The following is a 15,701-nucleotide window of genomic DNA, read 5'->3' as shown; positions in this document are numbered from 1 at the left end:
GCTGATTAAAAAATAAGTCAATTATATTATATTAGAAGATGAGCATGCTGTGAGAAAACAGAGACTGTGGGAGGTCAGGAAAATTCATTATCAAATCAGGCAATAATAATGGGGCTTGTGGAGATGTCACCAGAGATTGAATAGAGGGTTTGAGGGAAATTACACTAGGATTTAGGACTTCAAAGGTTTTGGGCAAACTGATGGAATTATGAAATTTTCAATAATTTATCTTGGTTTTTATAGTTTTTCAAGCCCCTAAGACCTCCCCAGCCATGCCACCAAGGCTCTGAACTTTTCCGGAGAGGAAGTTCAGATACTCTTTAACCTAAGGTTACAAAGTCTTAAACTATGTGTAAAAGAAATTAGTTTATATATGGTTTGATACCCTTCCACTCAGAAAAATTAAGGGAGCAATGAAAATAATCTTAAGTAAGTTGCAAATGTTTAAAAACTACCCACAATCCAGCAGTTAAGATATTTTTTCCCATATGAGGTGAGCAATAAGTACTGTTCATAATAATGTACATTTAATGTGAGCTGTCTACTGCTATGAGGGTCTCATTTTATATGTAGGTGTACTTGTGTGTAATGAAAGAGCAAGGAAGCAAAAATTAAATAGACTGTGACACTAAAGATATTTCTGGAGTCATATATTGGTAAGAATTCAAGTACAGTAATTCTTGCAAAAACGAGTTAATGCTTTTGTAAGTAATTTGTTCTCAAATGAACATGAAGACCTAACATTCAGTATCTGCAACCAATTTTGGCTAAAAACACATTTTTGAATGTGTAATCCAGTATACCTGTATTAAGTTCTGCTTGAAGAGTTTCATTCTACTGTGATACAGGCAGGGATACCATGAAAATAATTAAAAGTAGAGGAAAAATATAAAAAATTACTCAGGGCAGGGTATGATATCTCACACCTGTAATCCCAGCACTTTGGGAGGCTGAGGTGGGTGAATCACCTGAGGTCAGGAGTTCGAGACTAGCCTGGCCAACATGGTGAAACTCCCTCTCTACTAACAAATACAAAAATTCTCTAGGTGTGGTGATGGGTGCCTATAATCTCAGCTGCTTGGGAGGCTGACGCAGGAGAAATGCTTGAACCCGGGAGACAGAGGTCGCAGTGAGCTGAGATAAAACTGTCTAAAAAAAATTACTCAGCACATTTAGTTTATCTTTCACATTTTAATAGTTAGTTCTTTGTAAATGATTTTCTACTGTAAATTTTTCTTCAGTAACTGTATCACAATAGAAACAGCAAAGAACTATTTTGCCCCTTATTACCTGTACCATAATTCTGAACAGGTGTAATGTAAATTCTGTCTTATTATATCCTTTCAATATGTATTAATTCCATCATCCTTAATAATTCCATCATCCTTATTCCTCTACTTGAGAGTGCTATATTAGCAGCCTGGCCCACAGTCAGGTGACACCATTAAACAGAAGGATTCTGTTTCACTCTGCCCTCAACTGTCTACTCCCCTCCCTAGTAACCTTCCCCTATCTCAATCAACCAGTCTAAAAATCAGAGGTACTTTTTGTACATAATGCCAAATACCGAAATAGGATTTTTATTGATTTGTCACGCATTAGGTAATTTTCTAGGACACTGAGTTTATGAGGTATTTAAGCTTTGTCTATATCATTTCAAAGAATATATGGGAATAGATGTTTTTGACTAAATTAATTAGATATTTGGGCAAATTATATGAAGGATTGTCTGAAAACTCCTATGGGTATTTTTCTTTCCAGAGATTAGCTCTGAACAGCAGTCTACCTGTGCCCCACTAAAAACGCAAAATTTTTTTCATATTGCAAGTTTCCAAAGACTGTTTCTGGAGATATTTTGTTAGAGGAATATCCTCCCTCATTGTATTGACATAATATTTTGCTCACATATTTATTGTAGTCTATTGGACATAATTTAAGACCGTTGGAGTCAGAATGAAATATTTTATATTCATATCACCAGCGACTCTGGAAGTGCATGTCACATAGTAGGAATGCAAAAAATGGCTGTTAAAATAAATTGGTATTTTTATGAACTCTATCCAAATATTTTATAAGTTTCATAGTGATGTACATTACTGGAAAGACAAAATCAATGCAGTGCTCACACAAGCAAATCAGTATTGAGTGGTGAGAGAAGATTGGTTTCCTCTCAGCTCTTTGGGACCCAAATTGATCCTCTCTCTTGGAAAACCACTATGTTTTTGTTGTTTTTTGTTTGTTTGGTTGGTTGTTGTTGTTGTTGTTTTTGCCTTTTTTGTCCAGCTTTTATTTTAAGTTCTGGGGTACATGGGCAGGGTGTGCAGGTTTGTTGCATCAGTAAATGTGTGCCAGGGTTTGCTGCACAGATCATCTCATCACATCAGTATTATGCCTATTAACTATTAGTTATTCTTGATGTTCTCCCTTTGCTTCCTGACAGGCCCCAGTGTATGTTCTTCCTTGCCATGTATCTCTGTGTTCTCGTCATTTGTTCCTGCATTAGTTTGCTGACAATAATGGCTTCCACCTCCATCCATGTCCCCGCAAAGGACATGATCACATTCACTTTCATGGCTGTGTAGTATTCCATGGCATATGCGTACCACATTTTATTTATTCAGTCTATCATTGATGATCATGTGGATTGATTCCATGTCTTTGCTATTGTGAATAGTGCTGCACTGAACATACACAGACATGTATCTGCATTATATAATAACTTACATTCCTTTGCGTATATACCCTGTAACAGGATCACTGGGCCAAATGGTATTTCTAGATATTTGAGGAATCACCACACTGTCTTCCATGATAGTTAAATTAATTTACACTCCCACCAACAGGTTAAAAGCCTACCTTTTCCTCTGCAACATCACCAGCATCTGTTGTTTCTTGACATTTTCATAACTGCCATTCTGACTGGTGTGAGATGGTATCTCATTGTGGTTTTGATTTGGATTTATCTAATGATAAGTGATGTTGAGCTTATGTTTGTTGGCCACAAGAATGTCTTCTTTTAAGAAGTGTCTGTTCATGTCCTTTGCCCACTTCTTAATGGGATTTGTTTTTTTCCTTGTATATTTTGTTTAAGTTTCTTGCAGATGCTGGATATTAAACTTTTTTCAGATGGATAGATTGCAAAAATTTTCTCCCGTTCTGTAGGTTGTCTGTTCACTCTTATGATAGTTAAATTTTCATGTAATTGTGTGGTTTTGTATTTTTTGCTGTGCAGGTCTTCAGTTTAATTAGATTGCATTTGTCAATTTTTGTTTGTGTTGCAATCCCTTTTAGCATTTTTGCCATGAAATCTTTGCCCATGCCTATGTCCTGAATGGTATTGCCTAGATTTTCTTCTATGGCTTTTATAGTTTTGAGTTTTATATTTAAGTCTTTCTTCTATCTTATTTTTTCTATAAAGTGTAAGGAATGGGTCCAGTTTTAATTTTCTGCATATCGCTAGCCTATTTATTAATAAGGAGTCCTTATTAAGTAGGGAGTCTTTTCCTCGTTGCTTGCTTTTGTCAGGCTTGTTGAAGTTCAGATGGTTGTAGGTGCGTAGTCTTGCTTACAAGTTCTCTATTCTGTTCCATTGGTATATGTGTTTGTTTTTGTACCAGTACCATGCTATTTTGGCCACTGTAGCCTTATAGTATAGTTTGAAGTCGGGTAGTGTGATGCCTCCAGCTTTTTTTTTTTTTTTTTTTTTTTGCTTAGGATTGTCTTGGCTATTTGGTTTTTTTCTGTTTTCATATGAATTTTGAAATAGTTTTTCTCATTCTGTCAAGAATGTCAATGGCAGTTTAATAGGAATAGCATCAAATCTATAAATCATTTTGGGCAGTATGGGCATTTTCACAATATTTATTCTATCCATGAGCATGAAATATTTTTCCATTTGTTTGTGTCCTCTCTGATTTCCTTGAGTATTGGTTTGTAGTTATCTTTAAAGAGGTCCTTCACATCCCCGGTTAGCTGTATTCCTAGGTATTCTATTCTATTTGTAGCAGTTGTGAATGGTAATGCATTTACGATTTGCCTCTCTACTTACCTGTTGTTGGTATATAGGAATGCTAACAATTTTTGCACATTGATTTTGTATCTTGACTCTTTGCTGTAGTTGTTTATCAGCTTAAGGGTGAGAATGATAGGGTTTTCTAGATACAGCATCATGTCATCTACAAATTAAGATAATTTGACTCCCTCTTTTCCTATTTGCATATGCTTTATTTCTTTCTGTTGCCTAATTTCCCTGGCCAGAACTTCCATTACTATGTTGAACAGGAGTGGTGAGAGAGGGTATCCTTTTCTAGTGCCAGTTTTCAAGGGGAATGCTTCCAGCTTTGCCCATTCAGTATGATATTGGCTGTGGGTTTGTCATAGATAGCTCTTATTATTTTGAGGTTTGTTTCAATACCTAGTTTATTGAGAGTTTTTAGCATGAAGGGATGTTGAATTTTATTGAAGGCCTTTTCTGTATCAACTGAGATAGTCATATTCATTTTGTCTTTAGTTCTTTTTATGTGATGGATTATGTTTCCTGATTTGTATATATTAAACCAACTTTGCATCCTGAGGATGAAGCCAAATTGATTATGGTAGATAAGTTTTTGATGTGTTGCTGGATTCAATTTGCCAGTATTTTATTAAGGATTTTTCATCGATGTTCATCAGGGATATTGGCCTGAAGTTTTCTTTTTTGTTGTATTTCTGCCAAGTTTTGATATCAGGATGATGCTGGCTTCCTAAAATGAGATAGGGAGGAGTCTCTCCTTTTTGATTGTTTGGAATTGCTTAAGTAGACAAGGTACCACCTCTTCTTTATACCTCTGGTAGAATTTAGCTGTGAATCCATCTGTTCCTGGGCTTTATTTTCATTGGTAGGCTATTTATTACTGCCTGAATTTCAGAACTCATTATTGGTCTATTCAGGGATTCAATTTCTTCGTAGGTTCAGTCTTGGCAGAGTGTATGCTTCCAGAAATTTATCCATTTCTTTTAGATGTTCTACTTTATGTGCATAGATGTGTTTATAGTATTCTCTGATGGTTGTTTGTATTTCTGTGGGGTCAGTGGTAATATTCCCCTTATCATTTCTTATTGTGTCTACTTGATTCTTCTCTCTTTTCTTCTTTATTAGTCTAGCTAGCAGTCTATCTATTTTATTATTTTTTTTTTCAAAAAGCCAGCTCCAGGATACATTTATTAAAAACAAGGGGTTTTTGTGTTTCTATATCCTTCAGTTCCACTATGATCTTGGTTATTTCTTGTCTTCTGCTAGCTCTGGGGTTTGTTTGCTCTTGGCTCTCTAGTTCCTTTAGTTGTGATGTTAGGTTACTGATTTCAGATCTTTCTAGCTTTTTGATGAAGGCATTTAGTGCTATAAATTTCCCTCTTAACACTGCTTTAGCTGCATCCCAGAGATTCTGGTATGTTTTCTCTTTACTCTTATTAGTTTCAAAGAACATCTTGATTTTGGCCTTAATTTCATTATTTACTCAGGAGTCATTCAGAAGCAGGTTGGATGTTCAATTTTCATGCAGTTGTGTGGTTTTGAGTGAATTTCTTAATCTTGAGTTCTAATTTGATTGTGCTACTGTCTGAGAGACTATTATAATTTCAGTTCTTTTGCATTTGCTGACTGGTGTTTTACTTCAGATTATGTAATCAATTTTGGCATAAGTCACATGTGGCACTGAGAAAAATGTATATTCTGTTGTTTTGGGTAGAGATTTCTGTAAGTGTCTATCAGGTCCACTTGATCCAGAGCTGAGTTTAAGTCCTAAATATCTTTGTTAATTTTCTGTCTCAATGATCTGTCTAATATTGTCATTGGGGTGTTAAAGTCTCCCACTATTATTGTGTGGGAGTCTAAATATCTTTGTAGGTCTCCAAGATCTTGCTTTATGAATCTGGGTGCTCCTGTGTTGTTTGAATATATATTTAAAATAGTTAGCTCTTCTTGTTGAATTCAACCCTTTACCATTAGGTAATGCCCTTCTTTGTCTTTTTTTATCTTTGTTGGTTTAAAGTCTGTTTTGTCAGAAACTAAGATTGCAACTCCTGCTTTTTTTCTGTTTTCCACTTGTTTGCTAAATTTTCCTCCATCCCTTTATTTTGAGCCTATATGTGTCTTTGAATGTGAGATGGATCTCTTGAAGACAGCATACCAAAGGGTCTTGACTCTTTATCCAGCTTGCCATTCCGCGTTTTTTAATTGGGACATTTAGCCCATTTACATTTAAGGTTAATATTGTTATATGTAAATTTGGTTCTGTCATCATGATGCTAGCTGGTTATTTTGCAGACTTGTTTATGTGGTTGCTTCATAGTGTCACTGGTCTGTGTGCTTACATGTGTTTTTGTAGTGGCTCATAACAGTTTTCACTTTCCATATTTAGTGCTTCCTTCAGTAACTCTTGCAAGCCAGGCCTGGTGGTGACACATTTCTTCAGCATTTGCTTGTCTGAAAAGGATCTTATTTCTCCTACACTTATGAAGCTTAGTTGGGTTGGATATGAAATTCTGGGTTAGAAATTCTTTTCTTGAAGAATGTTGAACATTGGCCCCCACTCTCTTCTGGCTTGTAGGGTTTCTGCTGAAAAGTATGCTGTTAGCCCAAAAGGCTTCCATTTGTCAGTGACCTGGCCTTTCTCTCTTGGCTGCCCCTAACATTTTTTCTTCATTTCAATCTTGGAGAATCTGAGGGGTATGTGTCTTGGGGTTGATCTTCTCATGGACTATCTTACTGGGGTTCTCTGGATTTCCTGAATTTGAATGTTGGCCTGTCTTTCTAGGTTGGGGAAGTTCTCCTGGATGATATCCTGAGGTATGTTTTCCAAATTGGTTTTGTTCTCCCCATCTCTTTCATGTACCCTAGTCAGTTGTAGGTGTTGTCTTTTTACATTATCCCATATTTCTCAGAGATTTTATTTCTTCCTTTTTATTCTTGTCTGCCTGTTTTATTTCAGAAAGATAGTCTTCAAGCTCTGAGATTTTCTCCTCTGCTTGGTCTAATCTGCTATTGATATTTGTGATTGCATTGTGAAGTTCTTGTGTTGTGTTTTTCAGCTCCATGCAGTCAGTTATGCTCTTCTCTAAACTGGCTATTCTGGTTATCAGTTCCTGTATTGTTTTATTATGATTGTTAACATCTTTGTATTGGGTTAGAACATGCTCCTTTAGCTCAGGAAAGTTTATTATTACCCACTCTCTGAAGCCTACTTTTGTCAGTTCAGCCATCTCAGCCTCAGCACAGTTCTGTACCCTTGCTGGAGAGGTGTTGTGGCCATTTGGAGGAGAAGAGACACTCTGGCTTTTTCAGTTTTTAGCGATTTTGCATTGACTTTTTCTCATTTTTGTGGGCTTATCTAGCTTTGATCTCTGTGGTAGCTGACCTTTCAATGGGGTTTTTGTGGGGTCCTTTTTGTCAATGTTGTTGTTGCTTTTTGTTTGTTTTTCTTTTAACAGTCAGGCCACTCTTCCATAGGACTGCTGCAGTTTGCTGGGGGTCTGCTCCAGACTCTAGTTGCCTTGGTCCCTCCTGTACCTGGAGGTATCACCAGTGAGGCCTGTGAAATAGCAAAGACAGCAGCCTGTGGACTGCGGTTGCTTCTAACCAGTAATCTTGGCCAACCGTCACTGTATTTTTTTCAGTTTTAGAGAGGTCTATGCCTTTATTTCAGACTTAGCCATATATCTCAACCTATATTTTTATTTAGATTTCAGGGAAAATGCTAACAAATGATTTTGAATAAGTGTGAAATAATCAGTAGAGATAGTTAAAAAATATAAATTAAGGGTACTGCATAATCAAATACATGATTCTGACAAAGTCAACCCTTACAAGAATTCTGTCATCACAAAGCATATTTCCATGGTCTCTGGGACCACCTTCCTCTCTCAGAACTCATTGCTTCAGGTTTGCAGGGCTCTAATAGTGTGTTCCAAAGATATTGAAATATTGGAAACTATAGTTTTCCAATACTTAAATTGTTCATGATCTTTCAAAACAGACAACTTTGGACTTCAGTGACATCAGGTCCTATTTTTTGTTTTTTTGGCATACTAAAAATTTTTAATTATTTTAAAAACAAAAAACTTAGAAACTAAGAGAAAAGAGTAAATAGTAAACAAATCCATGTTATTTCCTTCCACTTCAGATTTATTAGTGATTGGATTTGAAAATTATTTACTATGATGTAGGAGGAAAGTCAGACATATTTGGAAGGCTGCTTTTAAAACATAGAAAACTACATAAGGAGGCAAAATGGGAGAATATTTGTTAAGTCATCCCAACTTGTCAATGATTGTTCAGCATAAACAAACAAAAAATAAATAAGCTTAGATTTGGCCACTTTCCTGCTCTTCGGCATTAAATGTCAGTCATTTTTCACTGAGTTGTAGTCAACAATATGTAAGTCACACCAGCTGCATATATCTAGCCATGGCACTTATTTTCAGAGTCTAATTAGTCAAATTCTGATGGATTTCCTGAGTGCTATGGGTAACACAGAAACTCAGGTAAGAAAGATAGGCTATGTGCATGCTTGTTTGTTTGTTTGCTTCTTTTAATTGGCATGGTATGGCAAAACATCAAATAAACTCACCCATAATTTTAGTTAAATGCTTTTTACCATACCTCTTTCTAACATAAATCTGCATGTTCTGCTTAGTACTGCAAATAAAATCACCCATAATTCTATTTAAAAGCTTTTTAGTGTACCTCCTCCTACTACATGTTACTTAATATTCTTTAGTATAATTAAAATCTAATTCCCTTTGAAAATTTTGGACTACTTTACTACTTCCTTGTCCATTTTGTTATCCAAGGTGAAATAATATTGGAAAATTATTTTCCAAAATCTCTTCCTCCAAAAGGAGAGAAAAGGTTATTTGATTGTTGAGGATGCAAAAAGGCTCTTTCTGGTTCTGCTTCCCTGCAGTCCTCAGTTTACCCAGCCCCTCTAATGGAAACATGCTTGGGTAGGCATTCACTATTCTCTACACATCCCAATGCAGGCAGCAGTCCCAAAATTAAAGCTAAGGAACTACATTAAGAAATAAAGTTTAGACACAGATTTAAACCACATCACTCAATGCAGTTTTTTTTCTTTTCTAGTTGAAGCTGGTATTTTAACCAACATTATATACAATTTGTGTCATGTTCTCAATTGATTTGGAACACAGGGGGCTAAGAAGGGGTGTTTGTAATTATTACCCACAAACCACAATAGAAATTGAAAAAAAGTAATCGCATAGGCATGTAACTTAAAAATCACAGGATAAAATCATATGTGTACCACCCTTGCAAAGAACAGGCATCACATGTTTTTATTTATTTATTTGGATAGAACTGCATTGTTCAATATAGTAACCTCTAGCCACAAGTGGCTACTGAGTATTTCAAACATGAATGCTACGAAGTGAGATGTGCTGACAGTGTAACACACACCAGATTATAAAAACTTGGTTAATAAAAAGTAAAATAGCTCAATAATTTTTATATTGATTACATGCTGAAATGGCAATATTTTAGATATGTCAGATTAAATAAAATCTATTATTAAAATTAATTTTACCTGTTTCTTTTTTCTTCTATATTGTAGCTGCTAGAAAATTAAAAATTCAAAATGTAGCTCACATTTTATTTCCATTAGACAGCCTGAATTACAAAAATGGAGAAAATACAATTTCCTTCAATTTGTATGTAATGTCAATATCTGGGAGGTCTTGAGTAAATGTAATTAACACAAACTTAAGAGGGCAAAACAAAGACAATCATAACCAGTGGCACCATTATGCAATAACGATAACTGATTCCTATATTGAAGTTTCTGTTTGGGGTCAAGTTATTACTTTATTTGCACTGTATTCTATGTGACTATACATAGAGTTTCCCCAAAAGTTTCAGTCTCAAAAAACAAACAAAAAAAGCCAGGAACCTATGTTCTTCTTCTTTGTTGTTGTTGAGGCTCAAGTAATTAAACCATATTAGATTATTTACTGTAAAAATAAAAATAAGTTTCTCCGTTATAAAGGGCAAATAGAGCAATTTCTCTCATTCTTTTTCCAGAGGATTTCCTTGGAAACAGTATATTTGAGGTAAATTCTTCAAGGATTAAGCTTAATCTTTGGTTTTTATAGTGTTGGGATACCCCTAAAGTGGTGGGCAAAATACTGTGTAGATATATATAAGAATTTACGTCGGCCGTGCGTGGTGGCTCACGCCTGTAATCCCAGCACTTTGGGAGGCAAAGGTGGGCGGATCATGAGATCAGGAGATCAAGACCATTCTGGCCAACGTGGTGAAACCTGGTCGCTACTAAAAATACAAAAATTAGCTAGGTGCGGTGGTGCATGCCTGTAATCCCAGCTACTGGGAACGCTGAGGCAGGAGAATCACTTGAACCCAGGAGTTAGAGGGTGCAGTGAGCTGAGATCATGCCATTGCACTCCAGCCTGGCGAAAGAGTTAGACCCTGTAAAAAAAAAAAAAAAAAAAAAAGAGAGAGAGAGAAAGAGAGAAAAGAAAAAACAATTTATCTTTTAAAGCAGCTTTGGAGTTCCCCATGAGATACAGGGAACAGGAGGTGAAGCTTTTGGTTTATCAAGGGAATATGAGAATTATTTTCTCTTTCTTCTTCTTTGCTATATAAAATGCGTGAGATTTTGTCCTAAATTCATAATACTCCCTTATAATGTAAATGTTAATGTTCACACACTAATATGTTGTGTTTTTGCTCCCTCTTCTATTGATATGAAGAAATATTTTTATTGATGGGATTGTTTTAATTCCTAACATTATTTAACCTGTAATCTGAGTCAGAGTACATACAAATCCCGACTAAATATAAATGCTAATCAGCACTAAGAAATTATGATGTAATGAGACAAAGCTAAAGTGGTTACCTTTTGAAATAATGAAAGGATGTTCCAAAAGCTGTCATCACCATAGTTGCTGGTGATACATTATAGAAAAACCTGTGCCAAGACACATTCAATGTTAAACAACTGAAGCTGGAAATTATTCAGGATTTCATTGAAACCAGTAATTTATTTTAAAGTTAAGCATTAGTACAGAGAGAGCTGAAGTTACCTACTTAAGGACACATTCTACGTAAAGTAGCAAAGTTGGAACTAGAATCCAGGGGTCAAAGTCTTGTAAAGTGCTATAGTGATTTTTTTTTTCTTTGATTCAGTCCTACTTTGTTTTAACTTGTCTCATCTCCCTGGTGGTAATCAATAAATTAAAACCTGGGCTTTGTCCCACCATGGATGCTTAATACAGATGGGCCATGAAGTAAAAATGATTGTTGTTCCCCAGGTATGATCAGCAATCACCACTAGGCAACACAAATAACATTTTCATCTGCCAGTTCACATTGCGCTACTATTCTTCTAAAATAACATTTCTAAATTCCTTTTGTGCTCTTTCTGCATTGATAGATTATTCTTTTTAATTAACTTCCTTTATGACAACCTTTAAAGATACTATTACTGGATGAATAAAAATCTACAATTATTTTGTCTCCTTCTGGACTTTGTCTCATTATTTAAGTATTTTTAGCTTGACTCTTTTCCTGCTTCTCCTAACTCTCTCATCTCAATAACACTCTTGGTTAAAGAGAAGAAAATAGCTTCCTCAGTAAAATTTCTTAGAAAATTGAGACAGAATTGACCATTCCCTGTATTCCAATCTTGTGGGACTGTAATCTATTCCAAGGGAATGTTCAGAGCATTATAACCAAGTGGCTTAGAATAAAAATCACATTACATTTGGAAATAATGGACATTATTTACAAATATAGTTTTATAAATATTCTCAAGTGACCCTTAATGAAAAGATACAAAGTAAGATATATTTATTCAAAAATGTGGGATTCTCCAGCTCAAAGAAACTGTCTGACATTCTTTGATATTCAAGATACATCATTCTTAGGCCACTAACTTCATTGGAATTCACCACAAAATGTTTGAGAAGATAGAAATGATTATTTTAAAAAAGGATAGGGGATATATTTTCAACATACTTGGAGGCTACAAAAAAAATTGAATAGCCATATAGAAATATTTCTCCCAGGACACAATCTCTACTTTTTTGAAAGTATTAAAGGAAGATGTCTACTCTGTAAGTTAAAATTTCTAAGCTGCATCATAAGCCAACTGGCCCTATGTTAGGTCAGTTTTAAATATCTATTTTCATGAGTAGAAGCCTCTCTATTCCTGGGATCCAAAAGGACCTAAAGGAATTGGTGTCCACATGTAAATGTTATTACCTTTTTATCCACCTTTTGTAGCAAGAACCTATTTCACATAACCTCAGTCTTGATGGTTTATTTACAGAAGTAGGGACACATTTGTTCAAGAAAGGCATTAAGAAATAGAATTTTGTTATTTTACATATCTTCAATTTACTAAGAGATACTGACTTAGAAATACTTCATACTTATCACATGTTACTAGATTTATTTAGAAATGGGCTGTGTTTCTATTACGACTTTATTAAGGCAACAATTTATGGGTTGCTTCATTTAAGCAATCTTTAATCCAATAAAACATCAAAACTTTCCTGGAATAGAAATTAATTTAATAATGTCCTGACATCATAAACCTCAGGAAAATGCTTTTTTTTTTTTTTTCCACCTCCATCACCTTGGGTCACTACCTTGTTATCAACCTATTTATTACCTGTGCCAAGTTAATAACCCATTGCCAGAACCTGGCCCTCAGAGCAGATAGTGAGCATTTCAATTATTTTAATGACTTAAAGAAAGCTTTAAATTCCATTAATAATTGTGTAAACTAAGCAAAATGTCCCTATTTAAAACAATTATGTTTTTCAAAGCAAGATTTCAGCTTTTTCCTCATTTTTTGTTTTTTTCTGTTTTTTTGTTGCAGTAAATATTTGCTGTCCTAAATGTTTCTATAGATGATCTTGCAGAGACACATACAAGAACACACAAAAGAATCTACCATGCTGTGACAGTTAATTTTGTGTGTAAACTTACTGGGTGACAGGGGGCTACATATTTGTTAAACATTGTTTCTAACTGAATGCATCTGTGACAGTGTTTCTGGATTAGAAGAGCATTTGAATTGTTTGAGCAAAGCAGATTGCTCTGCCTAGCCTGGATGAAATTCATCCAATCCACTGAAGGTCTGAATGGAACAAAAAGGCAGAGAAAAGAAGAATTCGTTCTCTCTCTGCCTCACTGACTGCTTGAGCTAGACATCAGTCATCTCCTGCCCATGGATTGAATGTTACACCATCAGCCTTCCTAGTTCTCAGGCCTTTGGACTTGATCTAGAACTTACACCATCAGCTTTCATGATCTGCAGGCCTTATGACTCTGACCGTAACTATACCACCAATTCCCCTAGGTCTCTAACTTACCATCTGCATTCTGTGGGATGTCAGAGTCTCTATAATAATATAAGCTAATCCCTTATAATACAGTCTGTTTCTCTGGAGAACTCTGATTAATAATCATTTTGTGGGCTGCTGTGAAAGCTATCTGAATGCATGGGAGCAGGTTTGGAACTGAGTAATGGGCAGAACCTCAAGTGTTTTAAAAGGCATTCTAGAAATATAGACATTAAAAGTGAATCTGGTGAGGTCTCAGACAGATATAAGGAACATGGCACTGGAACCTGGAGGGAAGGTTATCCTTATAATGTGACAAAGAACTTGGCTGTTCTGTATCCATGTTCTAGTGTTTTATGGTAGGTAAAACTTGCAAGTGATGGAAGTGGATATTTAGCTAAGGAAATTACTAAGCAAAGTGTTGAAGGAACAGTTTGGTCACTACTGTTTGTAGTAAAATGCAATAAGAGAACAATGAATTGAAGGAGGAACTGTTAAGAAAAAAGAAACATAACTTAAGGATTTGAAAAATTCTCAGTCTATCTATATTGCAGAGAACTCAGAAACTAAACAACCATTTGATAAGGAGATAAATCTGGGTATTATGCATGGATATAATAAGCCAACCCTGAAGAAACATTGCCAATTTGAACGAAAGAAGGTGGAGATAAAACAAAAATCAAGGGATGCTGTCAGACTTCTTAGATTCTACAGGACAGGATGACAAAGTTATTTGGCTGCGAACACATGCTATTCTTTAAGAAAAGGAGATGATGACACTGCAGGTAATTTAAAGATCATCAAAACTGCCACTCCCATTGGAGGCACAGGGGCAGAATTGGTCTCAAAGGGCATGTGTGCCTCTTTGTGTACTTTTGGTGGCCCAGGTGACTCTGCCCAGTTCATCAGGGTGGGGTCACCCTTTCTGAGAGCCATGTAGTAAGTGGTGCCATGCTAGGTCAAAGGGGCAGGGCCACCCCCTAGAACAGGTGGGGTTTGCATAGCTGATGAATATCAATGACATAAACTGAGACAGAGAACACAAGGAACAGAATCTGTCTGAAATGGAGGGAACAATGTGTTCTTAATATATTAATTATAACATTCATTTAAAACATCCTAATAGAGATTTTCCTCAGACAGTTAGATACTGGCTCAAAGAATGAACCTTGGCTCAAAATTAATTGATTATTATATAGATTGTAACACACTTGCATAATTGTAATTTTAAACAAAGAGAGAATATAGTAAGAAGTAAAGAGTGCCTATAATGAAACTTTGAAAAACTCGTGAATAAAGAAGAGCTGAAGAGAGTTCAAAGAGTACAAAAACAAGTATTCTATGTATCAGAGGAGGCAAAGTAGTTAAAGTAGTTAAGAGTTTGGGTTTTGAATCTAGTGTTAACAAGTTCTAATCTCATTGCTTCCTCTTACTGTATGAGCTTAGAAAAATTACCTATTATTTCTGGGCCACTATCCTCTTATATAAAATTGAAGAAACATGGTAACAATATCACAGGTAGCTTTCAGAATTTAATACAAAATATTTTAACTGTGGCAAGTATGTACCAAGTGCCTATTAGAATGATTCTATTTATCCTGATAAATCTTTACTACTGACCAATATTTCTTGAAAATCCATCATGACAATGTACTTTGAATTAAAGCTTTAATTTCTGACAATTTCTACCATAAACATAACTAACAATGTAAGTTATTACATTATGAATTTTTATGTGAACAAGAATTTGGAAAAATAATACACACTGTTATAAATATTAAAGTGGATGTGTTCTGTGTATATAAGAATATATAGAGGGAAAATTATACTCAGGAAAAATTTTAAAAAATTATGCCTTCAAGCTACAATTTGAATTGTACCACCTCTATGAGTTTCTTCCCTTTGAAATGGGTATCTTTGGGATCACAGGCATCAATTCTATATACTTTGGCCCACAGGAGGGAATAAAAAAAAGTGGAGGGCAAAGATGTGAACCAAAAATTTTAAATATTACCTTTTCACATATCAAAATGGTTGGAACTCAGTCACATGCCCAGATGAAGGTGGCTATGTGATATGGTTTGGATTTTTGTGTCTGCACAATTCTCATGTTGAATTGTAACCCCCAGTGTTGAAGAAGGAGCATGGTGAAAGGTGATTGGATCATGACGGTGGACTTCTCCCTTTCTAGTCTCATGAGAGTGAATGAGTTCTCATGAGACCTGGTTGTTTAGAAGTGTGTATCACCTCCCCCTCCTCTCTCTTCCTCCTGCTCCAGCCATGTAAGACATGCCTGCTTCCCCTTCCCCTTTGGTTATGTTTGTGTTTCCAGAGGCCTC

The sequence above is a fragment of the Gorilla gorilla genome, chromosome 12, assembly GCF_029281585.2.
Source record: "Gorilla gorilla gorilla isolate KB3781 chromosome 12, NHGRI_mGorGor1-v2.1_pri, whole genome shotgun sequence".
NCBI classification, from domain to species: Eukaryota; Metazoa; Chordata; class Mammalia; order Primates; family Hominidae; genus Gorilla; species Gorilla gorilla.
The sequence above is the reverse complement of the archived record's forward strand: the minus strand, read 5'-3'. Positions refer to the sequence as shown.